The sequence below is a fragment of the Schistocerca nitens genome, chromosome 8, assembly GCF_023898315.1.
Source record: "Schistocerca nitens isolate TAMUIC-IGC-003100 chromosome 8, iqSchNite1.1, whole genome shotgun sequence".
Classification (NCBI taxonomy): Eukaryota; Metazoa; Arthropoda; class Insecta; order Orthoptera; family Acrididae; genus Schistocerca; species Schistocerca nitens.
In genome coordinates this window covers 358,196,757-358,220,931 of record NC_064621.1, presented here as the reverse complement: position 1 = coordinate 358,220,931, position 24,175 = coordinate 358,196,757, and the positions used below count along the sequence as shown (strand labels likewise).

At 40.9% G+C, this 24,175-nt stretch overlaps 1 protein-coding gene and 1 pseudogene across 1 annotated transcript in view; both read left to right on the top strand.

Annotated features, from left to right (window-relative positions):
* The window catches only part of LOC126199566 (ankyrin repeat and SAM domain-containing protein 1A-like), a 576,756-nt gene that overhangs the window by 484,021 nt on the left and 68,560 nt on the right, over window positions 1-24,175 (top strand). The window lies entirely within an intron of this gene.
* Window positions 19,110-19,227, top strand: LOC126199771 (5S ribosomal RNA; annotated as a pseudogene).

Here is a 24,175-nt window from a genome sequence, read left to right as displayed (position 1 = left end):
ACTCTGGAAACAGTCTTTCGAATCCCAGCAGAAGTAATCCATCAAAAACGCCGTCAGTACCGATAAGATCTTTCATATGGAGCCTAGCGCTATTGCTATTGCCAGCCATTCTTATTGCGTATTATTAAAATTTTAACTGAAAATTAGTCGTAAGTTTCAATTACGTTGTTCAGTGAATAGCAGTGCATGTGAATGAAACACATGATTTTTCACTACAGTTGTTAACACTCGGTATTAAATTCTGTGATAGCGCAGCGGCTCTTGTCTCCATGGTGTTTACATTCTGCGTTCGACGGATCTGCCTTGTTGGTATGCTGACATTGGACATACACGTTACAAAATTGTCTTCTTTGTGGCACAATACGGTGTCCGAAACTAGCTTTATGACTTCTAAATGTGCCGCGAACTAAAATAACATTGACTCAAGGCAGATTTTCATTTGACATTTTGTGGATGTTCTTGAGCGTGACTCAGCAGCAGTAGTGGTAAAAATTGAAATTGTACACACATACTTCCACAAGCCATTTAATTAACCATCAAACTTAACGACAAAATGAAAAAAATACTAGATTTGTAACTCTTTTCTATGTCAGCGAGTGTGGTTGTGAAATGGTTAGGATAATAGTGATGTATGAATGCATTGTCTCATAACGATATAAATTAATGAAATTTTCTCCAGCTTAGAGCCACGTCATTTGGTTAAATTTAAACGAGCTTTCGGATGATTGAATGCTCCGGCTCCACCGTCAAGTCACCACTTGACAACTGCCAAGGAACAGTCGTCTGGAAGCTCTTCCTACAGTCTTCTAACCATACGGGGGATTCAGTTCACAGTGCAGCCACAGATTTAGTCCTTGCGTGGTTTCTCCCGGTCACTTTTTTTGACGAGGCCAGGCCACAGTTGCACCCCGTCCCCCATCCTCCTCGCCTCACTCGCCCCATTCTCCTTCACCTTCCTCCCATCGTTCCCGCTTCCTTGCCCTACTGTTTCTCCCCTCCCTTCCTTCCCCCATTATTTGTCCTATCCGGACGTCACCGTCGAACTCAATGTGGACGAGACGATAAACCGTAGCCTTTATCTTTTCCTACCTTCACTCCTCTACCGACTAACAGATCTTTTTCTGCCTTAACTGCAGAGCGTGATTACTAACGAAAACCTGCTAAAGTTGACAAGTGGTCTTCTGTAATTACTCTAAGAAATTTGTAACATTTCTTCTGTTTAATTTAACTTCTGTGACAAGGAATTTTCTTGTGGAACTATAATGTTTCTTGAATGTCGGAACATAGAAGAACTAACTCCGGTCTTGCGATTTTTTCAGAAAACATGTAACAGTGATGAAGAAGTTCATAATTTGGATCCCAAAAGACAGCATGATTTTCGAAGGCTGTCGATCTGATCACCGCGTCCGACACCGCTCCTCAGCCGTTGTCAAGCAGACGAGAAACATGTTTCGGATGTAGTTTTAAATTTTAGGCAGTTTCGTTAGCATGGTAGAACGTCGTCGACAGCTGATATACAAGCGAACTGGTTTGTGCAGCAAGATGCTATTCTTAACTGTTCGTCATGCAGTTGCCACAGAGATGGGGCAAACCGTCGTCTGTCTGTCTCTAATTTAGTAGCTGCCAAGGCTAAAAGAGATTTACTTGCTTAACTCACTACTTCCTGTAAGATACTTTGCTTACTGGTTACTGTCACTAGCAGACCAATTCGCAGTTGAGGAATCTATTTCTCTTTGTCTCTTTTAAGTATCAGGTTACTTTCGAATAACAAAGTAGATTGTTAGAAACACCAAAAGACAACCCAAGCTACAATATTTATTGAATCTCTATTTTTCTAAAAAGGTGCTTGCTAACCAGTTTCGATAACTACCATCATTTCAGTAGCCAACCACTAAAAACGCCAAAAATAAAGGCGTATTTTTGCATATAACAAACAGTCTTCGGGCTCCTTATTAACTTATATAAAGTATAACAAAATAATCGATGTAACTTAGAAAATGCAGCGGAAGGTGACCCAAACCTGAAAAGGTGCTTCTGGAATGAAACGAAATACCGTGTTGTGCAGAAGACTGCACCTTTCCTTGTTCCGTCAAATCATCGTAAACTATAATGTTTCTTTAGGAAATCCAACTTAAATCTGTGTTGATTAATGTCCATTTCAGAGAGTGTAGCATGAGTATTCGACACTTAACGTGCTTTATGGAAGAGAAATATGTTTTTTTTTTAGTATATAGACAGCTGAAGACAGTACGATTATCCTGGACAAAATGTAAAATGCATTCTAGAAGGAATAGGACGGCAAGTAAATGTAGGAGTACCTGAATCGAGAAAAAAATTGTTGGCGATCACTTCGTGACTCTCGGGAAGTACGGGAAAAATAGCAGTTTATCAAATTAATGTACCTGCGACATATTGATTTCACGTGTATGATATTTTAGGGTTTATTCGAGACAGCAATACAAATCACGGCAGAGGAGGCATAATTTAAAATATACGCTGGCATGAATTTTATTTGCCGTTTCTTGTACGGTAGTATGCTCAGAAGTTGCCGTTATTGTTAGACTTGTCGCGTAGATTCCAATATCGCGGCATGAATTTATTACAAAACACTGTTTTCTCATATTTCATAACTGATGACTGTATTTCACTGAAAAGAGAAAACGCCGATGACATATTTCTTCTCTCTTGCTTTCTTTCTACCTTTCGAGAAATCGATGTGAGTGTCGAGATTGTGGAATTTCGACACAAACTGTTCTCTACTATTTCGATGTAATTACAAACCCAAACTATGAAGGGAACGTTAATCTGGTTCCCCGTCCACTATAAGGAATGCCTGACACCGTTGTCCACACTAACTAACGCATAAATTTTTCCTTCCCCCAAATTCGCTTAATTAGTGTATCTTCGTCGCCGTTACTTAAGACTGCAATAAGCGGCAGCTAACTAAACGAAGTACTAAAAGGAGCAGATAATCATTTCCCAGTTAACCTGAAGAAGATAAATTCTTAAACGTTAATGCAACTACTTTAGGTAATATTTCCTTTTCATTCGTGAGGAGGTTTTCACACCTCGGTTTTCAGCACCTGCGCAAATCATTAGTGTACAGATTTCTTACTTCGCATGCTTTCATTTGTTTTTGGCTTGTACAGTGGGGTTATGAAATTTTACTAATAATTTGGCACGCTATTCTATTCTGTTTATTTGCTGTAATTTGTATCGGTACACGAATGCTCCTAATCTGCATGAGATGCTTTGTTTCACTCAATCAAGGCACTTTCGATCGACTCAATCTTAAGCTTGAACACCATAAACCTTATATTACGTGTTACCGTGTATTTGTGTAGGATATTTTACAATTTCGCGCGATCTCTCGCAAGATACTATAGTCCGTTCCATGAACGATGGCGGTTCTCGCATATCGAGGCACAGACGGGGATTGTACTGTTGACGATTCCTAGCGAAAGTTGTGATACGCGCATGCGCGTTCTTTCCGCTTGAGGAAAGTGTATATCCTGCAGATTATCTCTCTCGCTTGCTAATGTGGCATGTATTACAACCACCATCAGCGATGACAACTCGCAAAATATGGAATAAAAATTCACTAAACAATTCGCTACGATCACGTTTAATGCTTGCATTAGCGACGGCATTCAGAGCAGAGTGCGCAGAACACTTCTGATCGCTATTGGCTGTCGGGAAGGCGTGACGTAGGTGCACAGAACGAGCCTAAACTCGACCGCCATCGTCCGTGACTCCAACTACAACGTTCCAAGCGACAAGGGTACCTTCAATTTCCATCCATCCATCTAACCATCCATCCATCCATCCATATTCATGTTTTTCGTGGCTTCCCTAAATTGATCAGGATAGGACCCGAAATGGCTTCTTTGAAGAGGACACTGTCTATTTCCTTCCCCACTCAGAAATTCAGCTCTGATAACCTAGTCGTCGACAGGACGTTAGACCCTAACCTTCCTTTCAGTCATGTGCCTCTCAGATTGGTGCAAGCCTTTCGATTTGACGCCACTTCCTCCCCTTGCGGTGACCTTTAGTGCTTATTTCATTTAGCAGACTTCCATGTGGAATGTGGAGTTGGAGCGGACTCTTTCTACACTTTTCCACGAAAGCCCTCTATGGTGATCACAGAGAATCAAACCTCGTATCACCACTTCAGTAGCTGTGAACGCTAACCGCTGAATCACCAACTTAGTCAGTACTTTAAATGTCCACCGAAGGGCAAAACAGAGTACGACATAAACGCACCCAGATTCGGTTCAGACTTCGAACGTTCGACGTTTTGGTTGGCGGCAAATCATCTAAGCTAGTACAGCTAAACGTCGATGAATCGGTCATTGACGAGATTTTTAAGTTCATGCACACCCTTCTGTCGTGTAACTGAGGGTCTACTTTGATGTTCACACGTGTTCTACTTAATCTTTGTTAACCGTAGAAGAGGCAAGAAACGGTAATACTCGTATATTTCATTTGGCACGCACCGTGAACGAAAACAATGCATGAGAATATTTAAGCCCGTGTGCCGTATTAGGCGGATAAGTTCCACAACTGTTTACAATACAGAGTAACAAAGGCAATAAATGATATCACAGTCAGGCACTTCACATGCATATTTGTTTGAAGCGTCGCTGTCCATAAGGCATCATTCATGGCCGGGTTTCATACGCACGTCATACAAAATTTCGAAGGTGCCTTCACGATTTTGTCTTCACTGCATAAAAATTAGTCATGGTTGCATTCAGCACCTCATAAATCAAGTCTCGCAGCCTAGTGTGCATTTGGGGTGACATATTTCCGCATTCCGGTTCAGACGACAATTCGGGAGAGCTCCCATCACAAAATCCAGAATTTATTTATGGATACCAAATCATTTCATTATCGTCGTTACACGTTTTCATGCCTGTATGTTGTCAAATGAAAAGTTGATTTGAAGTGCCTTTTTTGTGCTTCCAAGTGACATTACTAATTTTATTTACATTCATCTAAGCATTGCATCTGCAGACTAAAACGGAACTTGCAGAATTTGTGATACAATTTGTTTTTATAATTAATGACAGTTACACGAGGATTTTTATCTGCTTATCAGTAACAGGATTGATACAGTCTCCCAGTGTTCTTATCCTGTCATCTTACCTTCTTTGTGCTAAAATTAAGAAACTTTTCCAACATTTTTTTAACGATTGTGAACTACAGCTATTAATTGTGTGTTTTGTAGTAGAAATCTTGAGTCACTTGCTTTGTTGCTGATGTTCTATGTATAAATGAAGTATGTGTGTTTGTATCTTTAATTTTTTTTTTTTCCCCCGCACGTTTTGTGTAACTTTGATCGATGTATTGCAGTCAGAAGTACCAGTTTCTTAGTCAGTACACTTGATATATTGTATTTAGTTCAAATTATTAGTTTTATAGCTTTAAACCTTGTGTTTTGTTTTGCACTATGTAATTGTTATCTAATTTTAAGATTACTTTTCTTGAGTTCCTGTTTTTAAAAGTTTGATAATCTAAAATGTTTTCAGAATGCTCAAATGATGGTTTATAGCATGAGAATTGCTTGTTTGCATGTACTGTTTTGCATTTTTTGTTGACTGTTTGTTAAATTGTTAACAGTTATAATTAATAAACAGTATTATATTTTTTCCTATTTTATGATTCACTCCTATCCCCAAACATAACCATTGCTGAAGATGAGAATTTTTTTTTGTAAATTTGTGAGCTAGATAATCAAAAATAGGAAACAGGGGGTACATCACATCTCAGTTTTTCAGAATATCTTTAGTTTGTTTACATTTGCTGATGTAGTAACATAGATGACGACTCCAGCTTTACTGTTTGGCATAATTGATTATTTCTTTATTTTTGCTTACGTGACAAACAGACTCATGTATTCTACAGTGAAAGATTGTTTTTGGTATTGTGTTTACACTTTTAACAGTATCTTCAGTGATAAGTAATTTGTATTTCATACAAAATTTCGAAGATGCCTTCACGATTTTGTCTTCACTGCATAAAAGTTAGTCATGGTTGCATTCAGCACCTCATAAATCGAAAATTAAGTAAATTTCTTGCAAAATGCAAATGAATGAATTGCTATATACTGAATTCAATACTGCAATAGGTTAATGTTTCTTATTTTCAAGACACAGGGGCAGGAGCTAGACAAATCCATTATGTTTCATGTAATCTGTTATGTTTCATGTGGATGAATTTTAACAGCAACAAAACATTAAAATAGAAATACCTGGTGTATAAAGGGCATTTCACAATTCTTGTTACAGGTTTATAGACATTGTAGAGGGGACGTTGAGGTCATAGGTGGTGGGATTGACTTTTTGAAACCTTTTATACGGTTATGAAGGTTAAGATCCCAGACATCACTCACTCCAGCCGTTCACCCTGGTGGACCCTCATTTGCAAGTAATAAGTGGAACAAAATTTTTGGTCTTTTGTGTGATCCTCAGTACTGTTAAAAAAGTTGCATTATGTTGCCTAGTATGTGGTGTAATAGGTAGGATTATAGCTTCATGTATACAAGGTCATGGGTTCGAGTCTTTTTAGGCACAATATTATTTTTTATTTAAAATCTTTAATGAAATGACTCTGATCATCATATTTATTCCTTTAATTGATTTAAATGTAATTTTTGTATTTCCATTCCTTTGTCACATCATTTTAATCATAATACCAACTCCTTCATTTGCTCTTATTTTTCTTCCTATCAATCTTTTTCCACTTGAAATCTTCATTCATAAGTTTTTAATTAATTTTATGTATTAGTTTTGATTCCATCTCTTCCATTTTATCATTCTGTTTTTTCTCCATGTTATTGTGTTCATTACATCTATTTCTCATTTTGCTTGAATTTCATTTTAATTACAAACCCTTCTTTCATTGAAATGTTCACCTGCATTATTTTGTCCCTATTGCAATAGAAACTTAGACTATGTTTTAAATGTTTGTATAACAGTTACCATGCAAAACAAATTGCACATCTGGTAAAGAAAAATACATTTTTCACACCATTGCACAGTCAATGTAAATAGATTATTTCGTCTTTATCAAACAATGGAAACTCCAGGTAGGGACTGAACAATGTGGGAAAGGATAGATTGCTACTTACCATAAAGAAGACACATTAAGTTGCAGACAGGCATAATTAAAAGACACTTACACAAAGCTTTTTGGCACAGTCTTCACCAGCAAAAGTGGAACAGACACCACTGACTCATAAAGCAAGCACACCTCACGCACACATAACTGCCAACTTGGGCAGCTCGGGGCCAGAATGCATGGGCTTGCTTATGTGCGTGAGTGGTGTGTTTCTCTTTTGATGGTGAAGGCTGTGGCTGAAAGCTTTATGTAAGTTTTTAATTGTGCCTGTCTGCAACTTAACGTGTCTTCCTTACAGTTAGTAGCAATATATCTTTCCCTACATTGTTGTTATTTTATCTTTTGTTTTCCTTACTGGTAGATCATAATTTTCAAATAATTGAATATTATAATAAGTAAATATAATTAAATTCACATTCACAAAAATCTGACTGGAGAAAGAATGATACAAAGAAAAATGAAAACGATCATGTGGTGATTAAAATGATGTGTGATGTGGGACAGGAATAGAAATAGAACATTTCATTGAAACCTATTAACTGAATAAAAATAATGATCAAAGTCATTTTGATAAAGATTTAAAAATGGCTGGCTCTGAGCACTATGGGACTTAACATCTGAGGTCATCAGTCCCCCAGAACTTAGAACTACTTAAACCTAACTAACCTAAGGACATCACACACATCCATACCCGAGGCAGGATTCGAATCTGCGACCGTAGTTGTCGTGGGGTTCCAGACTGAAGCGCCTAGAACTGCTCGGCCACTATGGCCGGCCATTTAAAAATAAACATAAAATAGTGAAAGCACCTGACAAGATTCAAACCCACAACTTCCTGCATGTGAAGCTGATAACCTACCGATTACACCATGCAGTCAGACAATGAAATACGACTATTTTAATGGTATTCAGTATCGCCCAAAGTTCCGAAATTTTTTTCGGCAGTTACAAACGAGAGTGCCTACCAGGGTGAATGGCTGCAGGGTGTAATACCTAGTATCTTAACCTACATCACCATGTATTTGGTTTCAAAAAGTCAATTCCACCTCTGGGGATCTCTCCTTGTTAGTAAATAAAGCTTAGATAAGGAATCTATATTAAGAAATGTACCATTTGGATATAAAATAATTTTGAAGATTGAATCACTTGCAGATGTATTGTGGAGAGGGAACCATCTTCAGTGCTAGTTGTAATTACGACACCACATAGAGTTTTCATTTGACTACTACGACAACTGCAAGAAACTCGTACATGCACAACTAGGAGGATTGCCATTGACACACAATGTTTTCGACTTTGAAGAGGACATCATTTGTCATGTAGAGGAGAACCCTATGACAAGAACTCGAAACAGTGCCCGTATCATGAACTCTTGTAGAACCCAGAGGCCACAACTCATTGTCCCCTCTGTGTGTGTACCATGAAGTAGGAAATTTGAAAGTGAACTGTACTTCAAACTTAATTTTACGTCCAAACCATAAATTAGCAGACATGAGTTCCTTATACAAATATGGTCTAATTATGTAAGTCACCTTTTAGAACACAATTTGTTGTTCATATAAAATAGCGACCTCATGGGCAAGCACCATGAACTTCAGTGTGGGGAATATTAGTGCACTGTTTGCAGGTAGATTTTGTAGTTAAATAAAAATTTTAAAAACAGGATGCAGACGCGAGTTAAACGCAAATTTGCCCATCTCCTCCGCAAAGAGCCCTCTATAAATGCCTGAAGCCAATTGGTTTACACTGTGGATTGTCCATTTATGTAGACATTATGTGTTAACAATGATTTCAGTTTGGCCTAATCCTGGCAAAAGGCAATTTTTTACATTCAAGACATTATACAGTTTAAGTTAAGTCAGTCATATACAGTCTTAGCATTTACAAACATGAAACTTATCATGTAATTCTCACTTATCAGATAGGTTTACCAAAGACCACTGTGATTTCACCATTCAGTTAAGGGTTCTTGGTCCGGACCACAGTTTCAAGCAAAGCTAACCTATAAAAGTCTAAAAAGTCATGTGTGCACAGATATGTATGACATGTATTTTATTGTAACATTTTATTTGAAACAATACACTGTTGTTCTCTTCTCCTCCTGCTTTTATGATTTGCTTGGCACTTTTTCACTTTATAACTGTAACTTGTAGTTTGGATCTTCAGGATCAATTTAAGATACACCAACTCTTGTGGCAAAACTGTTGTAATGTTTCATCCCAGCCAACTGGAGCAGGAATGCAGGCCATGTTGTTCTGTTCCCTTTCGGCAGGAGCTTATCGCTTGTAGGCAGTAAGGGCATCCAGAACTTTACGTAATACTTTAGATAATCTGCAAGAATATGTCGTAAGTTTCTGGTAAGAAAATTTCAAATTCATGGTTAGACACACAGCAGAAGATATATGGCAATACAAATATTTTATAAGGATACTAGGATGTATGAAGTAACTATGACTTATGTCAAGTCACTCCAAATACCCATGATTAAAGGAAGGCAAATATCTAACCATATTTACAGCAAATAAATGGTACCGTTAAATAAAGAGCAATGTTAGTGGCTCAGTCTTGATAAGATTTCTGATCAAGTCAGTTCTAATTTGATACCTGTGCCTTGCACATCATCATTAATTATAAACAGAAGTGCAATATTAGATTAGCAGTAACTTCCTGTTTACTGGATTATTTGTTCCAAAGTTATGTTTAATTATAAAACCAGCTTACAGATGGAAAAATAGGGAAATTAATTTCAAAAGTGAGTAAAAAGTCATGGGTAAGAAGTGCGTATCCCAGAGTACCAAGTGAATATTTTTGCAGGTAAGTACAACGTTGTCCAGTCATACCCCACTGTCAAAATCAAAATCATCATCCCATGATAAGCTGATAAAGTGATGTTATTAATAGATAAAAAAGAAATCCAAGTTACTAAACAATAGAAGGAAACCATAGAGGATGCTGATGTTAAACCTTAATCGTTCTTTTATGCCCAATCCCATTTACTTATTAAATGAGAAAAAAGTGACGGACCACATGGCTCTTTACATGGCTTAATCCGTCTGATGTTCTTCTCAAGATCTGTATGAAATGAAATGATCATATGGCATTGTTGGTTGGGATGTCCCATTCGGGTTTGGCTGCCAAATGCAAGTCTTATTTCATTTGGCACCACATTGAACAACTTGCGGCTGATGATGTGGATGAAATAATGATGAGGACAACACAACACCCAGTCCACTATCGGAGAAAATCTCCGAATCTGCCGGGAATCAAACCTGGGCCCAGTGCATGGGTGGCAACATGTTACCATCCAACTAAGCAGGCGGATGATTCGTATGAGAATTGTACCGATGGTGGCAACAGAATGGCCGCACAGAATTTTCCCATTAAGGTTCACTATGTACCTCATTGCCTTTCTTTCAATGACCTCCACTTAAATTCTCAAGCACCTTTTTGTCACATTCATATGGTCTGTTCTGACCTCTTATGATCCTATCAACATGTTTCTAAATTTGATTGATGACTGTTTTCATGCATACATGATAAAGACTCCAGATGCGAATAAGTCATACTAATTCTTGCGTGCAGTTTCCTAATACTGATAATACATATTGGTACCATGTCACAGCACTTTGTAGTATTATCCTTAATCACTTTGAAAGCCTCCTACTTCTGTTTCAAACTTAAATTGAGCACAAAAAGATATAACTTTAGCCAAAATACCCAACAAATATCCTCTTTTTTTATACAGGATTTCCACCCAAGAATAATCATTAACACCATAACTATGATTGTGACCTCCGCTACAGCCAGATCATGTGCAGTGAGGATGCGAAAGCTCACCTTGAAAGCCTAACAGGAACACTAAATACGACAGTCACAACGAAAATAATCTCAAAAGACATGAAGACTCGAAATCTCCCCAGCGCTGACTTACCTTACTGGTTGTAATTTCCATGCAAAGAATTCAACATATTTCTTCTGATGGAGTTCGGTTTTTCCTTTTTTTAATAATAACAATAATGATTATTATTATTCCACTGAAGGCAGAGTGTATGTGATAACTTGCCCTCAGATCAAATACTGCTTCATGTAAGAATATAACAACATATGGAAACAGCATAGAACTTGAGTATCTGCATGACGGGATGTGAATAAATCGAAAGTACTTAAGCCATTATTATTAATCACAACTACGCAGTGTAACAACAAGATTACATTTGTCTTGTTATAGACATATTGGGATAAAATTCCACATAAAATGAGCAAGACAAGGAAAGGAAACACCATACGCTAGAATATCGGAGCAATATCAAAATGGCAGGAAAGTAATGACCACCATATTCAGATATTACGGATGAACGCTCGAAATACCGATATGGTTTTGTGACCATGCAACAGGAGCTCTTTCCTCAAACAACGGTTATTAAGTCTGTACACGACCAAAGGTTGATTTGTAGCCCTTAAAACGTTGCGAACGATATATTAAGCCAAGCTACACTAGCAAAGCAACAATCTCACAGTAATTGTTGTGGTTACAGAACTGGAATGATCATTGCGATGTAAAATGAGCGTAGTGCACATAGCGACCTCAACCCAGCCCTGAAAAGAGTATAGGTCCAGCAAGCAAGAAACGGTATGCTCTCTGTCTAGCATTTACAGGAGCACGCTTCCACGGAACGCTTCTGTGCAGACACATGATTTGTTAGTCAGACTTCGAAAGGCATCGACTACAGATATACTTTCACTTCGTCAGCCAAAGACTGTAGGATGCGTGGTGGTCGAGATCCTGGGTATAGAATGTCTTGGAACTACTCTAGCGATGCACAACTCGCATAAAAATCAACAACTTGAAAGGAGACTTTTGAGGTTTGGCTTTGAACTTAAACGTTATGACGCGCTCGAGATGTTCACCACTTATCGTATAATGGAATACTGTGTTCTTTCTCAATACAGGTATTATTTTGCATTTATCAATACTTGAAGAGAGCTGTCATTCATTACACCAAGTGAAAAATTAGGCAAAATCCTTCAGCATTTCCTTACGATCGATTAGCGATAAACTTTACCGCAGACAACTGCATTGTCAGCGAACAATCTTATAATGTGGCAGCTCCTGCCAGATACTCGTAAATCGTTTATGTAAGTGATATTGGGGATGTTATCTTCGCTTATACTGAACATTCGCCATCAGTTATTACGTATTAGGTTCTGTTAGTAAAATATTCAATGAGCCAGACATGTATATCCGAAAAGAATTGCTTGTGATTGTATCGAGATCAACAGTCGAGGATGTGGTACAGTGTCGAACGCCTTTCGGGAGTCTAGGAAAATAGAACACACATCTTCAGCATGTACGTTTCGCAGTATGTTGTGTGTGAATAAAGCAAACTGTGTTCCACATGAGTGGTCTTCCCCAAATCTGTGCGGACTGGGTGAGAGGGACTTCTTTCCTCCAGAAATATAACCAAATTTGAGCTTATAATATCTAGGCGCGCAGTCCGGAACCTTGCGACTGCTACGGTCGCAGGTTCGAATCCTGCCTCGGGCATGGATGTGTGTGATGTCCTTAGGTTAGTTAGGTTTAAGTAGTTGTAAGTTCTAGGGGACTTATGACCACAGCTGTTGAGTCCCATAGTGCTCAGAGCCATTTGAACCATTTGAGCTTATAATATATTCTAGGATCCTGCAATAGTTGTACGTCATCGCTGTTGGTATGTAACTCTTTGCATACCATCTTTTACCATTTTTATCAACAGTAATGATCCCCGCTCTTTCTCACTGATACAGGACTACACGCTGGCTAAGAGATTATTAATAAATGTGATCTACGAAAATGGCTAATTCTGTAGGTAAGGTGGATAAATGCTGTCGTAATGTCCGCTATTCTGTGAATTTTGTGAAGCGTCTCAATAAATTCAGGCTGAAGAATTCAGACATTATGGTGAGCTATGGTGACGTTTCGCTATTCACCAGGGTGCCACCACAAGAATCAATAGAACTCATTTGTCAGAACTTTGACCTGGAGACTTAAGACCTTCGTAGGCATGTCCTGACCTTAACCTATTTTCTGTTTAATGGAGAACGCTATCAACACACGGAGGGAGTCGCAATGGACGACCCACTTTTGCTTGTAGTTGCCAGTCTTTATTTAGGGCACTTATAGGACGAACCCCTGAAGTCATTGAGATGGAAACTTAATTACGTAGTTACATGACCCAATGGAAGAGACAAACTTTGTATATCAAGATATGAGATTCATTATAGGGACCGAGGCAGAGGGAAGACGTATTCCTGGACACCAAAGTCATGAGAAGTGCGCTCTAATGACCTCGATGTCTACGAGACGTTAGACGAGAAGTGCGGATGGTACCTTGGGCCACAGTGCATACCTCAAGAAATGCACACTGACCTGTGCTTGCACGGGGACAGCTGCCACCAACCTGCGCAGAGGAATGGGGCTCTCAGAACGTTAGTACACATCCCAGACGTAGTATGTCTTCCCCAGGAACTGGATCACCTCAGAACAGTGGTCCGGAGAAACGGTTATTCGGAATGGCAGATTAAGCGCGCTCTGCGCCCTACAAATAAAGTACGACTTGTGGAGGCGGAGCAAGTATGCAAAAAGAGACAACGATACAGTGAAGTGTTACCAACTCATTTCGCATCCGCACACAGCAGACAAAGCCCGTATCCATACAAAGACCGTGGAAAACTACACTACACAGAAAAGCAAACGACTATCGACATGCAGTACGATACTCTAATGTAGACACTGACGAAAACGTAGGAACTGTCTCTACTAAATTTGAAAACTATCGAAGCATACAGGTGACATTAAATAATTCACGCCTGGTTACGAACTTGTAAAATATCCTAAAATCGGTTACTTTTCGATACAAACGAAAACGTTAGAACTGTGTCTATTAAGTAGAAATTCAAAAACTAAACCACCAAAGCACGCAGATGAAACTACGTAATTCGCTCCTGGTTAGGAAGTCGTAAAATGTCACAGAATCAGTTACTTCCCTGTCGCTGCTTGCGTCTCGGCCGGCTGTTGCTGCACGACGGTTTTACATCTGACATATTCAGTAAATTGCTCACTTTTCGTAAAGTCTGTGCGAGATATGTCCCAAAAAAGCTCAATGAAGACCACTAATGCAGTGGTGTGGTAATGTGTCGGCAGCTAGCGGTCCATGGCCTGTCATGCTGATAAAACAGAAATTGTTTGGAAACCGGTTCATCACTGGAGATGAAACATACGTTCTTCACTCTGAAGCAGCGGGCAAATGGCACAGCACGGACTGGAAACACCCCTGATCTCAAACCAAAAAGGAATTAAAGAGTCACTCCTCCTCAGGAAGGATGTTGCTCACTGTTCTTTATAAGTATTGTACAAGGGCCAGTTCTTGTGCATTACCTGTAAAGATAGTTAATGTTACAGTGATATGCTCTGCAACGACTTGATAGCTGCAATTGCAAATTAACGCCGAGGTGTGTTGTCAAATTAAGTTCTTTATTTATTTGGCTACACGCGTCCTTATATCGCCACTCACACTGTTCAAACTCTCCAGAAATTGAATTTCGAGGTGTAGGAACATCCTGCACACGTTCCTGATCTGTCTGATTTCCATTTTTTGGTTGACTTACAAATGGTTTAAGGGGACATCGAGTCACCTCCGATGGAGAGGAAAAGGGAGCGGTGTATGCATAGCTTGCTGCTCATCTCTAAAACATTTTACGAGGGTAGTGGAAAGCATATGTGACGATGCAGAAAGTGCTTTGAAAAGCAGAGTGATTGATAAAAAATGTCGTTTATAGTCAAAGGCATAGCAGTCCTTGGCTGCGAATGGGCACTGATTGAAATCAATGGTGAAAGTTAAAAATTTGTGCCCGACCGGGATTCGAACTCAGTTCTTCTGCTTACTATACCGCTGTTCTGAGCATTGAGACATCTGGACACAGCAGTCATTACGACTGCAGGGACCACTCTAGCACGCTTCCCATCATACCCAAATTCTCAGATTACCCGCACATTACAAATAAAGTGCCCCTTACCCATTATGCTCATTAGTCGCGGCATTTCGCCGATTCCAGTAAGAGTTCGAGCGTGGTGTGCATCTCCCCTGAAGAGATCATTAGTCACATCGCTTTAATATGTATGATGTCTGTTCTTTCGGACAACTTCGACCCAGCAGCCCAGTGTGAATTGAGACACAAAGGTATTACAGAACTTGGTTTGGAGCGGGCATTGATTGAAAGCAATGGTAAACAGGAGACCCAGATTCGAATCCCAGTCTGGCACAAATTTTCAACTTTCCCCGTTGATTTCAAATAATGCCCATTCGCAGCAGAGATCTGTAGCGCCTATGTGTCTTAATTCATATTGGTTGTTGGATAAGAAATGTCGCTTATTCCTTTGGACATGTCCTAAAGGAGGACAGGCGCATATATATATATATATATATATATATATATATATATATATATATATAATGTGTGTGTGTGATTTGTACTGTTGTAATAAATAAGAAAAATATTCTGGAGATGCTTTCCGATTTACTCTCGTGTGCTTAGAGGTCTTGCGCCTTGCACATCCCCTCCCCCCTCCCTCCACCGCCCAATACACACTCAGATACGCAGTACCTAGTTTGCTTAACACTGCTTCTCAGGATGAGAAAGGCCAGACACAGTTCGCTTTCGAGCTGCACTAGTGAATAAACTGTATACTTCCTCATCAAAGCGCGGTAATGTAAACTTAATTGCAAAGGCGGATGGTGGTCGCAGAGAGAGTTGTCGCGGACCGGATTGCGCCTTGGTACCGGCGCACCGCTAGCAAGACGAGCCTTGTCAACAGGGGGCGCGCAGCAGGTTATAGCCGACTGTGACCCGAGGCTGTTTGCCGGCGCGCATCGCGCATTCAATTTCATCCCGTGGCAGGTGTACCAACCTCTGTTTACGTCTCTGCCAGAGTAAACAAGCTGCGACTGGTGACAGCGGCTCTTAGCTACGCGGGCGCGCCGTTGCCCATTGAGCTACATCACATCTTAGTGCGCGGCTGGAACAACAGCGAGCATGACCAGACAATCATTTCGTCGTGGCTGCTTTTGCAAATTCCCTGATTACTTTACCCTTACTAGACAAAGCTAAACGTGGCCCCCGCTATGGCAAGAAGTAACTTCAAGTGTCGAGGTGCGGCTACGTTCCCGTTCGTAGTGCGTGTTGTCCTGCAAAGCGACCACGAAAAGTACCTTCGCAGGCAGCCACTATGGCTTCTTGTTAACATTGTAAGCTTGCCATTCGTTTTGAAACTTGCCCGAGTGTTCATAAAAGATTATGAAACCAGATTGAAATACACCCCCAGATACTAATCATGACTTCAAAGTTTAAGTTCAGAGAGGGCAATGGTCAAGCAAGCGAAAGGTGGAGTTCTCGGAGGTGTTGTGTACGACTTCATACACAACGGTAAGGAGAACTGGGCTACAGAGTTGTGCGACAACTGTCGTCGTAGAAAAGCTGGACAGGAGCAGCAACGATTAGCGAACAAGGTAACATAGTAAACATAAGATTTGCTTTACTTATATTTCTCCAAGCGAAAGAAGACTCATTACAAAAACTGCAGCAAGAAGTAAAGTCCCGGTATCCCAGTGTCAACAAGAAAGAGGATCGCCGTACTAAACGCGAACGATGGTCTCTTAGCGAAGAGGCTCCAAGTGCAAGTCGGGCGTCTGGCTGCCGTCTTATATTGCGGCGGCAGGGGGCGCGTAGTCCAGGGCCACTGGAGCCGTGGCTAGAAGGCATCCTTCATTGGGTCTGCCGGATCCCGCACGATCACTGTCGTCGTCTGGCGGAAACTTGCAATTCCGTTGTCAACTTCGCGACGCCTGTGTGTTGGTACTGGTACGTGATACCACAGGAAGTAACACACTTAATTACTGAATTAGAAATTTAAATGTATTTTCATATTACACAAAGTGTCCTAGAAAACTATCTATCGTAAAACACCTAGCGTTAAATATCCAGAGCGACCTTAAGTGGAATTATCACATAAAACAATTAGTGGGAAGCCCGAATGGCTAACCACGTGGTCTAACGCGCTGCTTCCCGAGCGGGAAGGCGTGCCGGTCCCCGGGACGAATCCGCCCGGCAAGTTAGTGTCGAGGTCCGGTGTGCCAGCCAGTCTGAGGATGGTTTTTAAGGCGGGTTTCCATCTACCTCGGCGAATGCGGGCTGGTTCCCCCTCAGTTACACTGTGTCGGCGATTGCTGTTCAAATACTGTTCCCACGTATGCGTACACCATAATTACTCTACCACGCAAACATTTGGGGTACATTCGTCTGGTATGAGACTTTCAGGGGGAGGGGGATGGGGAGGGGGGGGGGGGGTGGTCCACTGGCGGCCGAACCGCACAATAACCCTGGGTTCAGTTTGAGGCAGCTGTGGGGTAGGTGGACTGCTGCGGCCTGTTGTGGGGTTGTGAACCACTGAAGCCTACGGTGGGAGGATGGGACGAAGCCTCTCTGTCGTTTCTAGGTCTCCAGTTTAATACAATATAATACAACACAGTTAGTGGGAAAAGCGGATACCAGACTTAGATTAATAGGAAGAATTTAACGGAAATGTAACTCATTCAAGGGGTAAGTAGCTTACAAGACGCTTGTTCGACGATTCTTGGGTATTGTTTATCAATGTGGGACCCTTACTATGTATGTATGTATTTATTAAACCAAGAAGGATCTGTCCGAAGAAAGTTGGTAGATGTGTTTCTACACCTGGAAGATGATCTCTGTTCAAATTTCGAACCACTCGCATAAGAATGGCACTAGAAGCGAAACTATGAGGATGCAAATCAGGTTTGCTTTAAATGCATGCTGTAACGGACGTGATCGTTAGTTATCTTTGAGACTGGACGTTTTGAGTTGATATTAATCACAATCGTTTAAGGCGACAAGACACTATTACCATACAACACCTCATTGACTTTGACTGTGGTCGTGCAATTGGGCCCGAGAAGATGGACGTTCTTTCGGCGATATTACAGAAAGACTTGGGAGGAATGTAGCCACTGTACATGATTGCTTACGGCGAAGGTCTCCGAAAGTTATGGTTGCATTACGACTAGGCTCCGGACGGCCATGTGGCACTACCGACAGGGAAGGCCATCGTGTTCGGTGTATGGCTCTGGTGCGTTGTACTGCATCTGCAGCAGCAATCTGGACAGCAGTTGGGCCACAGTGACATAACGAACTGTTACAAATCGGTTACTACATGGACAGCTCCGAGGCAGACTCTCTATGCAGTGGATTCCAGTGATCCCAAACGACCTCCATTTGCCACTTCAACGATGTCAAGCGACAGCTCATGGGAGAGCAGGGTGGGATCTGTTGTGTTTTCTGATGAACGTTGGTTCAGTCTCGGTGCCAGTGATGGCAGTGAGTTGGTTAGAAGGAGGCCAGTTTAGGGCTTTGCAACCAACCTGTCTGTATGCTAGACACACTGGGTCCACACCAGGAGTTATGGTCTGGAGGGCGATCTCGTATGACACCAAGAGCACTCTCATTGTTACCCACGCACCCTGACTGGAAATTATATGTCAGTCTGGTGATGCTACCTGTTGTGCTGCCAGTCATCAACAGCATTCCAGAGGGTGCTTTCCAACAGGATAACGCTTGCCGACATACCGCTGTTGTAACCAAGCTTGCAGTACAGTGTGTTAACATGTTGCCTTGACCTTCTCGATCACCAGATTTGTCTCCAATCGACCACATATGGGACACCATCGGATGACAATTCCAGCGGCATCCACAAACAGTATTAGCTTTCGCTGTATTGACCAACGAAGTGCAACACGCAACTCTATCCCACGAACTGACGTCCAGCACCTGCAAAACACAATGCATGCACGTTTCCATGCTTGCACTCAACATTCTGGCGGTTACACTGGTTGTTACTGTACCAGCATTTTATTTTTGCAATGGCTTATCTCCTGCTTGCCAACGGCCTTGCCGCAGTGGTAATACCGTTTCCCGTCAGATCAACGAAGTTAAGCGCTGTCGGGCTGGGCTAGCACTTGGATGGGTGACCATCTGGTCTGCTGAGCGCTGTTGGCAAGCGGGGTGCACTCAGCCCTTGTGAGGCAAGCTGAGGAGCTACTTGATTGAGAAGTAGCGGCTCCGATCTCGTAAACTGACATACGGCCGGGAGAGCGGTGTGCTGACCACATGCCCCTCCATATCCGCATCCAGTGTCGCCTGTGGGCTAAGGATGACACGGTGGCCGTCGGTACCTTTGGACCTTCATGGCCTGTTCGGGAGGAGTTTTTTATCACCTGCTTATTAACTTGTGATCTTTCAATGCTTTCACTTAAATATGTCATCTAGACAAATGTATCCCGAAATTTCATGATTTTTTTTTAGTGTTGCCATTTTTTTCTGTCAGTGCATATGAAAAATCCAGTAAAGTACACGAACATGTCTGATATACAAAGTTAGCCATTAAGAATGAGGACAAAAGTCGAATCAGTACATTCAATATCCCTACCGAACGTTACTGCGAAAATTTATGTAAAAGCAATTTTACAGAATGCGCAGAAAGAGTCCTGAGAGTGGGAGAACCGGTTCATAAGTCACTTGAATCCACAGGTGGTTAACTCAGAGACGGATACCTATCACAACGTTTCCTGCTGCAACTGGAAACGAGAACCAAAGTATAACATTAATCACGGCAAGTCCACGTGTGAAATGCAGCGCAGAAAGGAAACGGTTTTACCGAATTTCAACACTCACGCGTTTTCCAGTCATGAGAATGAAACCCGAATGCTGGGAGCTTGGTGCTTCGTTTAAAATTTCTTGTCGAATGCGCCTATAACAAAGACACAAGAGAAGGGTATCAGACACTTTTGCTCCAGTAATGGCGCCCATGTCGAGGGGCAAGGCGAAAAGGCTTTGCATTTCAGACCGCTCGAGACGAGGGCACTGATTGGTCGCCACCGATCAAAACCCTGGCATTGCAGCAAGACACACCTGCTCCTCCCTGTTTGTCGAAGACGTACTGCTCCTATTGAAAGGAACGATTGGTGATTGATGGTCTGTGAGGTGCGGAAAAAAACCGACCGGTTAAAACCGTTACCGCTATTTCATTTATGAATAACAGGTACTTTTCAGTTTTTGTATGACGTCGGTTACAACAGGTGTTTTTCATTTTTTACCAGTGACCAAGTAAGCAAACCGAAATATCAGTTAGCCATACCAGCAGTGGTAAAATTTTTCGCTTTTACGTAAATCTTTCTTTAAAAAGGAGTAATTGTTATTCGTAAAATATTTATTGGTTTGAAATATAGCCTTATTATAGAAAATAAGAAAAGCGATCAGTGGAATTTTAATAACAATGTCGACAGAAACTTGCAACAAACACATTGCATAAGAACTGGTGCTTCACTGGTGAGAAAATAACGTCCCTGTTGCCGAGTGTCGTGGCATAATGTATGCGTGTACGTGCGGTGTGCAATATTTGCTGCCACCTGGTTCAAATGGCTCTGAGCACTATGGGACTTAACATCTGAGGTCATCAGTCCCCTAGACTTAGAACTACTTAAACCTAACTAACCTAAGGACGTCACACACATCCATACCCGAGGCAAGATTCGAACCTGCGACGTAGCGGTCGCGCGGCTCCAGACTGTAGCGCCTAGAACCGCTCGGCCACTCCGGCCCGCACGACTTGCGTCTACAACGCTACGGATGACAATAGTAGAATTGTTCCTAACACTGTAACTTACTTCTTTGCATATTATCTTTTCCAGATTCTGCTTTCTACATCTTGAACCTGAAATAGTAAATTCGTTCTACTTGCGTGGGGAAACCTTCATCCCAAATTTGATCATAAAAGAAAAAAATAGGACTTTTGGGCTGTGCCACAGGTACACCAGGCAAAACTGATTCAGTTATTTGAAAAATAAAGGAAAGATTTTCCTTAAAATATGTGGAATTGTGCGCTGTTGTGGAGAAAAGTGTGTTGCACAGTTGGCTAGGAAATAATCTTGGAGTATAATTGTCTAACTGAAACAAAATATTTATATTATTTCGGCCAACTAGTTCATCATTTAGCATTTAAACACGTGTCCATATTTCTCTGAACTCAGTACACTTTCGAGAAATCATGTGTGTGTAGCACGGTGTTCTTCTGTGTGTCTCGCACCAGTTGTCATCTGGCGAAGTCCAAAAGTCACGACAAAAGCATCTTCTGGTCTATGCCAATTTCGTCACGACATTATTTGATACTCTCGCATCAGGGAAGTTTTTTATCTCTCAAGTCAAAGATATTAAAGATTCCTTTAGTTCACTGGACTCCGTCCATTCCTCTTGTCTGCGTTTGTGCATTGGGTCTGTCATCTCCTTTGTTCTGAAGTATACTTGTATGTTCTCTTTAGACTGCGGTACATAGATCTCATTTTTGGAGTGTCCACCAAGACAGTAGTGTGACATCGTAATCTGTTTTCATTCAAATGTATTTCTAGTCTTTTTTCGTAGAAGGCAAACCATTCAGATCATATATAGGAACTTGCCTGATGACAGTACAACATTAGTGAATTTCTGCATTTATAGAAAAGTGTTTCCTTTTCGTATATGTCCTGTTGGTCTGGAACTCCGTTTGCATTTTCCTGGCTCTTGACGTTAAAACTATTCTATATGGACAATTCCACTATATACCTTCATCAAAATATTCACATTTTTACTTTACTACTACTACTACTATTACTATGTTGTTGTTGTTGTTGTTGTTGTTGTTGTTGTTGTGGTGGTGGTGGTCTTCAGTCCTGAGATTGGTTTGATGCAGCTCTCCATGCTACTCTATCCTGTGCAAGCTTCTTCATTTCCCAGTACCTACTGCAACCTACATCATCCTGAATCCGCTTAGTGTATTCATCTCTTGGTCTCCCTCTACGATTTTTACCCTCCACGCTGCCCTCCAATGCTAAATTTCTGATCCCTTGATGCCTCAAAACATGTCCTACCAACCGATCCCTTCTTCTAGTCAAGTTGTGCCCTAAACTTCTCCCCAATCCTATTCAATACCTCCTCATTAGTTACGTGATCTACCCACCTTATCTTCAGCATTCTTCTGTAGCACCACATTTCGAAAGCTTCTATTTTCTTCTTGTCCACACTAGTTATCGTCCATGTTTCACTTCCATACATGGCTACACTCCATACAAATACTTTCAGAAACGACTTCCTGACACTTATTCTCTGCCTCGTGATGGCTGGGTGTTGTGTGCTGTCCTTAGGTTAGTTGGGTTTAAGTAGTTCTAAGTTCTAGGGGACTGATGACCATAGATGTTAAGTCCCATAGTACTCAGAGCCATTTGAACCATTTTGACACTTAAATCTATACTCGATGTTAACAAATTTCTCTTCTTCAGAAACGATTTCCTTTCCATTGCCAGTCTACATTTTATATCCTCTCTACTTCGACCATCATCAGTTATTTTACTCCCTAAATAGCAAAACTCCTTTACTACTGTAACTGTCTCATTTCCTAATCTAATTCCCTCAGCATCACCCGATTTAATTTGACTACATTCCATTATCCTCGTTTTGCTTTTGTTGATGTTCATCTTATATCCTCCTTTCAAGACACTGTCCATTCCGTTCAACTGCTCTTCCAAGTCTTTTGCTGTCTCTGACAGAATTACAATGTCATCGGCGAACCTCAAAGTTTTTACTCATTCTACATGAATTTTAATGCCTCCTCCGAATTTTTCTTTTGTTTCCTTTACTGCTTGCTCAATATACAGATTGAATAACATCGGGGAGAGGCTACAACCCTGTCTCACTCCTTTCCCAACCACTGCTTCCATTTCATGTCCCTCGACTCTTACAACTGCCATCTGGTTTCTGTACAAATTGTAAATAGCCTTTCGCTCCCTGTATTTTCCCCTGCCACCTTCAGAATTTGAAAGAGAGTATTCCAGTTAACATTGTCAAAAGCTTTCTCTAAGTCTACAAATGCTAGAAACGTAGGTTTGCCTTTTCTTAATCTTTCTTCTAAGGTAAGTCGTAAGGTTAGTATTGCCTCACGTGTTCCAACATTTCTACGGAATCCAAACTGATCTTCCCCGAGGTCCGCTTCTACCAGTTTTTCCATTCGTCTGTAAAGAATTCGCGTTAGTATTTTGCAGCTGTGACTTATTAAACTGATAGTTCGGTAATTTTCACATCTGTCAACACCTGCTTTCTTTGGGATTGGAATTATTATATTCTTCTTGAAGTCTGAGGGTATTTCGCCTGTCTCATACATCTTGCCCACCAGATGGTAGAGTTTTGTCATGACTGGCTCTCCCAAGGCCATCAGTAGTTCTAATGGAATGTTGTCTACTCCCGGGGCCTTGTTTCGACTCAGGTCTTTCAGTGCTCTGTCAAACTCTTCATGAAGTATCTTATCTCCTATTTCGTCCTCATCTACATCCTCTTCCATTTCCATAATATTGTCCTCAAGTACTTCGCCCTTGTATAGACCCTCTATATACTCCTTCCACCTTTCTGCTTTCCCTTCTTTGCTTAGAACTGGGTTTCCATCTGAGCTCTTGATATTCATACAAGTGGTTCTCTTTTCTCCAAAGGTCTCTTTAATTTTCCTGTAGGCAGTATCTATCTTACCCCTAGTGAGACAAGCTTCTACATCCTTACATTTGTCCTCTAGCCATCCCTGCTTAGCCATTTTGCACTTCCTGTCGATTTCATTTTTGAGACGTTTGTATTCCTTTTTGCCTGCTTCATTTACTGCATTTTTATATTTTCTCCTTTCATCAATTAAATTCAATATTTCTTCTGTTACCCAAGGATTTCTATTAGCCCTTGTCTTTTTACCTACTTGATCCTCTGCTGCCTTCACTACTTCATCCCTCAGAGCTACCCATTCTTCTTCTACTGTATTTATTTCCCCCATTCACTACTACTATTACTATTATTATTAGTATTTGCATTATTATACACACAGGTTATTTGCGAATATGAGTCTTTTAGTGGTTTACCTGTTTCATGTTGGTAGCTGTTATTA